We start from the raw sequence: 6,308 nt of genomic DNA on the forward strand, positions 1-6,308 counted from the left end.
AACAGTCTGAGAGAAATCAGACAAATTAAAACAACCCATTCCTGGGGACTGTTCACATGCCATATGTTCTTTTAACAATAAATAGTTTGTAGTTGTAAGACGTTGGAGCGCTACAATTTGCACTTCTCCAAATTCTTGGTTGAGTTCCAACAGTAAAGATCCAGTCCAATTTTGTTGTTTTACTGTATGCACAGGCCAGCTTAGATATCTCCTTCCTCATTCCCATGGCAGGTCCAGGAACTGGTGGGATGAGTGCATCTACAGCTGTAGCAGTGCGTGGATCTTTGTTGGGGTTTTTTGATGATCATCTTCTGGCATGAGTCTTCCAGAGGGTGCAGATGTTGGAAGTTCTTTTTCATATCATATCTTAGTTCATTTTCGGGGTAGCCCAATTAGGCTTTGATCCTCTGTATAAACACAAACAGACCCTTTGCCTACACTTTTATATGCCCTTTATACCCTTGTGTAGAACTCGTTGGAGGTTACCACACAGGAACTGCCCTTTTTTTTTTTTTTTTTTTTTTTTTTGCTATCACTAATCTACACTTACATGACGAATATTATGTTTACTAGGCTCTCCCCTATACCAGGTCTCCCCTATAAACCCCTTTATAGTCACTGTCCATCAGCATAGCAAAATGTTGTAGAATCACTACTTGCCTTCTCTGTGTTGTACAGCCCTCCCTTTTCTCCTACCCCCCCATGCATGTTAATCTTAATACCCCCCTACTTCTCCCCCCCTTATCCCTCCCTACCCACCCATCCTCCCCAGTCCCTTTCCCTTTGGTACCTGTTAGTCCATTCTTGAGTTCTGTGATTCTGCTGCTGTTTTGTTCCTTCAGTTTTTCCTTTGTTCTTATATTCCACAGATAAGTGAAATCATTTGGTATTTCTCTTTCTCCGCTTGGCTTGTTTCACTGAGCATAATACCCTCCAGCTCCATCCATGTTGCTGCAAATGATTGGATTTGCCCTTTTCTTATAGCTGAGTAGTATTCCATTGTGTATATGTACCACATCTTCTTTATCCATTCATCTATTGATGGACATTTAGGTTGCTTCCAATTCTTGGCTATTGTAAATAGTGCTGCAATAAACATAGGGGTGCATCTGTATTTCTCAAACTTGATTGCTGCATTCTTAGGGTAAATTCCTAGGAGTGCAATTCCTGGGTCAAATGGTAAGTCTGTTTTGAGCATTTTGATGTACCTCCATACTGCTTTCCACAATGGTTGAACTAACTTACATTCCCACCAGCAGTGTAGGAGGGTTCCCCTTTCTCCACAGCCTCGCCAACATTTGTTGTTGTTTGTCTTTTGGATGGCAGCCATCCTTACTGGTGTGAGGTGATACCTCATTGTAGTTTTAATTTGCATTTCTCTGATAATTAGCGATGTGGAGCATCTTTTCATGTGTCTGTTGGCCATCTGTATTTCTTTTTTGGAGAACTGTCTGTTCAGTTCCTCTGCCCATTTTTTAATTGGGTTATTTGTTTTTTGTTTGTTGAGGCGTGTGAGCTCCTTATATATTCTGGACGTCAAGCCTTTATCGGATGTGTCATTTTCAAATATATTCTCCCATACTGTAGGGATCCTTCTTGTTCTATTGATGGTGTCTTTTGCTGTACAGAAGCTTTTCAGCTTAATATAGTCCCACTTACTCATTTTTGCTGTTGTTTTCCTTGCCCGGGGAGATATGTTCAAGAAGAGGTCACTCATGTTTATGTCTAAGAGGTTTTCGCCTATGTTTTCTTCCAGGATTTTAATGGTTTCATGGCTTACATTCAGGTCTTTGATCCATTTTGAGTTTACTTTTGTATATGGGGTTAGACAATGGTCCAGTTTCATTCTCCTACATGTAGCTGTCCAGTTTTGCCAGCACCACCTGTTGAAGAGACTGTCATTTCGCCATTGTATGTCCATGGCTCCTTTATCAAATATTAATTGACCATATATGTCTGGGTTAATGTCTGGATTCTCTAGTCTGTTCCATTGGTCTGTGGCTCTGCTCTTGTGCCAGTACCAAATTGTCTTGATTACTATGGCTTTATAGTAGAGCTTGAAGTTGGGGAGTGAGATCCCCCCTACTTTATTCTTCTTTCTCAGGATTGCTTTGGCTATTCGGGGTCTTTGGTGTTTCCATATGAATTTTTGAATTATTTGTTCCAGTTCATTGAAGAATGTTGCTGGTAGTTTCATAGGGATTGCATCAAATCTGTATATTGCTTTGGGCAGGATGGCCATTTTAACGATATTAATTCTTCCTAGCCACGAGCATGGGATGAGTTTCCATCTGTTAGTGTCCCCTTTAATTTCTCTTAAGAGTGACTTGTAGTTTTCAGAGTATAAGTCTTTCACTTCTTTGGTTAGGTTTATTCCTAGGTATTTTATTTTTTTTGATGCAATTGTGAATGGAGTTGTTTTCCTGATTTCTCTCTCTGTTGGTTCATTGTTAGTATATAGGAAAGCCACAGATTTCTGTGTGTTGATTTTGTATCCTGCAACTTTGCTGTATTCCGATATCAGTTCTAGTAGTTTTGGGGTGGAGTCTTTAGGGTTTTTTATGTACAGTATCATGTCATCTGCAAATAGTGACAGTTTAACTTCTTCTTTACCAATCTGGATTCCTTGTATTTCTTTATTTTGTCTGATTGCCGTGGCTAGGACCTCCAGTACTATGTTAAATAACAGTGGAGAGAGTGGGCATCCCTGTCTAGTTCCCGATCTCAGAGGAAATGCTTTCAGCTTCTCGCTGTTCAATATAATGTTGGCTGTGGGTTTATCATAGATGGCCTTTATTATGTTGAGGTAGTTGCCCTCTATTCCCATTTTGCTGAGAGTTTTTAACATGAATGGATGTTGAACTTTGTCAAATGCTTTTTCAGCATCTATGGAGATGATCATGTGGTTTTTGTCTTTCTTTTTGTTGATGTGGTGGATGATGTTGATGGACTTTCGAATGTTGTACCATCCTTGCATCCCTGGAATGAATCCCACTTGGTCATGGTGTATGATCCTTTTGATGTATTTTTGAATTCGGTTTGCTAATATTTTGTTGAGTATTTTTGCATCTACGTTCATCAGGGATATTGGTCTGTAGTTTTCTTTTTTGGTGGGGTCTTTGCCTGGTTTTGGTATTAGGGTGATGTTAGCTTCATAGAATGAGTTTGGGAGTATCCCCTCCTCCTCTATTTTTTGGAAAACTTTAAGGAGAATGGGTATTATGTCTTCCCTGTATGTCTGATAGAATTCCGAGGTAAATCCATCTGGCCCGGGGGTTTTGTTCTTTGGTAGTTTTTTGATTACCTCTTCAATTTCGTTGCTGGTAATTGGTCTGTTTAGATTTTCTGTTTCTTCCTGGGTCAATCTTGGAAGGTTATATTTTTCTAGGAAGTTGTCCATTTCTCCTAGGTTTCCCAGCTTGTTAGCATATAGGTTTTCATAGTATTCTCCAATAATTCTTTGCATTTCCGTGGGGTCCGTCGTGATTTTTCCTTTCTCGTTTCTGATACTGTTGATTTGTGTTGACTCTCTTTTCTTCTTAATAAGTCTGGCTAGAGGCTTATCTATTTTGTTTATTTTCTCGAAGAACCAGCTCTTGGTTTCATTGATTTTTGCTATTGTTTTATTCTTCTCAATTTTATTTATTTCTTCTCTGATCTTTATTATGTCCCTCCTTCTGCTGACCTTAGGCCTCATCTGTTCTTCTTTTTCCAATTTCGATAATTGTGACATTAGACCATTCATTTGGGATTGCTCTTCCTTTTTTAAATATGCTTGGATTGCTATATACTTTCCTCTTAAGACTGCTTTTGCTGTGTCCCACAGAAGTTGGGGCTTAGTGTTGTTGTTGTCATTTGTTTCCATATATTGCTGGATCTCCATTTTGATTTGGTCATTGATCCATTGATTATTTAGGAGCGTGTTGTTAAGCCTCCATGTGTTCGTGAGCCTCTTCGCTTTCTTTGTACAGTTTATTTCTAGTTTTATGCCTTTGTGGTCTGAAAAGTTGGTTGGTAGGATTTCAATCTTTTGGAATTTTCTGAGGCTCTTTTTGTGGCCTAGTATGTGGTCTATTCTGGAGAATGTTCCATGTGCACTTGAGAAGAATGTATATCCCGCTGCTTTTGGATGTAGAGTTCTATAGATGTCTATTAGGTCCATCTGCTCTACTGTGTTGTTCAGTGCTTCCGTGTCCTTACTTATTTTCTGCCCAGTGGATCTATCCTTTGGGGTGAGTGGTGTGTTGAAGTCTCCTAGAATGAATGCATTGCAGTCTATATCCCCCTTTAGTTCTGTTAGTATTTGTTTCACATATGCTGGTGCTCCTGTGTTGGGTGCATATATATTTAGAATGGTTATATCCTCTTGTTGGACTGAGCCCTTTATCATTATGTAGTGTCCTTCTTTATCTCTTGTTACTTTCTTTGTTTTGAAGTCTATTTTGTCTGATATTAGTACTGCAACCCCTGCTTTCTTCTCACTGTTGTTTGCTTGAAATATGTTTTTCCATCCCTTGACTTTTAGTCTGTACATGTCTTTGGGTTTGAGGTGAGTTTCTTGTAAGCAGCATATAGATGGGTCTTGCTTTTTTATCCATTCTGTTACTCTGTGTCTTTTGATTGGTGCATTCAACCCATTAACATTTAGGGTGACTATTGAAAGATATGTACTTATTGCCATTGCAGGCTTTAAATTCGTGGTTACCAAAGGTTCAAGGTTAGCCTCTTTAGTATCTTACTGCCTAACTTAGCTCGCTTATTGAGCTGTTATATACACTGTCTGGAGATTCTTTTCTTCTCTCCCTTCTTGTTCCTCCTCCTCGATTCTTCATATGTTGGGTGTTTTGTGCTGTGCTCTTTCTAGGAGTGCTCCCATCTAGAGCAGTCCCTGTAAGATGTTCTGTAGAGGTGGTTTGTGGAAAGCAAATTCCCTCAGCTTTTGTTTGTCTGGGAATTGTTTAATCCCACCGTCATATTTGAATGATAGTCGTGCTGGATACAGTATCCTTGGTTCAAGGCCCTTCTGTTTCATTGTATTAAATATATCATGCCATTCTCTTCTGGCCTGTAGGGTTTCTGTTGAGAAATCTGACGTTAGCCTGATGGGTTTCCCTTTATAGGTGACCTTTTTCTCTCTAGCTGCCTTTAACACTCTTTCCTTGTCCTTGATCTTTGCCATTTTAATTATTATGTGTCTTGGTGTTGCCCTTCTTGGATCCTTTCTGTTGGGGGTTCTGTGTATTTCCGTGGTCTGTTTGATTACTTCCTCCCCCAGTGTGGGGAAGTTTTCAGCAATTATTTCTTCTAAGATACTTTCCATCTCTTTGCCTCTCTCTTCTTCTTCTGGGACCCCTATAATACGGATATTGCTCCTTTTAGATTGGTCACACAGTTCTCTTAATATTGTTTCATTCCTGGAGATCCTTTTGTCTCTCTCTATGTCAGCTTCCATGCGTTCCTGTTCTCTGATTTCAATTCCATCAATGGCCTCTTGCATTCTATCCATTCTGCTTATAAACCCTTCCAGAGTTTGTTTCATTTCTGCGATCTCCTTTCTGGCATCTGTGATCTCCTTCCGGACTTCATCCCATTTCTCTTGCGTATTTCTCTGCATCTCTGTCAGCATGTTTATGATTCTTATTTTGAATTCTTTGTCAGGAAGACTGGTTAGGTCTGTCTCCTTCTCTGGTGTTGTCTCTGTGATCTTTGTCTGCCTGTAGCTTTGCCTTTTCATGGTGATAGGAATAGTCTGCAGAACTGGGACGAGTGACGGCTGGAAGGACTTCCTTTCTTGTTGGTTTGTGGCCCTCCTCTCCTGGGAGAACAGCGGCCTCTAGTGGCTTGTGCTGCGCAGCTGCGCGCAGACAGGGTTTCTGCTTCCTGCCCGGCTGCTATGGAGTTAATCTCCGCTGTTGCTGTGGGCGTGGCCTGGCTCGGGCAACTACTCCAAAATGGTGGAGTCGCGTTGGAGCAGGAGCTGCTGGGAGGCTATTTATCTCCGTAAGGGGCCTCCCTGCTCCCTGCAGCCCAGGGGTTATGGTGCCCAGAGATCCCGGATTCCCTACCTCTGGATTAAGTGGCCCACCCTGCCCCTTTAAGACTTCCAAAAAGCACCCGCCAAAACAAAACGACCACAAAAAAAAAAACAAGAAAAAAAATTTTTTTAATTAAAAAAAAAAAATTTTTTTTAATTAAAAAAAAAAAAAAAGGTGGTCGTTCGTTTTTCTTTATTCTCCGGTGCCAGCCTCAGGCCTCTGCTCACCGGTCTTTCTGCCCTGTTTCCCTAATATTGGGGTCCCTGTCCCTTT

Source organism: Manis pentadactyla, chromosome 8 (assembly GCF_030020395.1).
Source record: "Manis pentadactyla isolate mManPen7 chromosome 8, mManPen7.hap1, whole genome shotgun sequence".
NCBI classification, from domain to species: Eukaryota; Metazoa; Chordata; class Mammalia; order Pholidota; family Manidae; genus Manis; species Manis pentadactyla.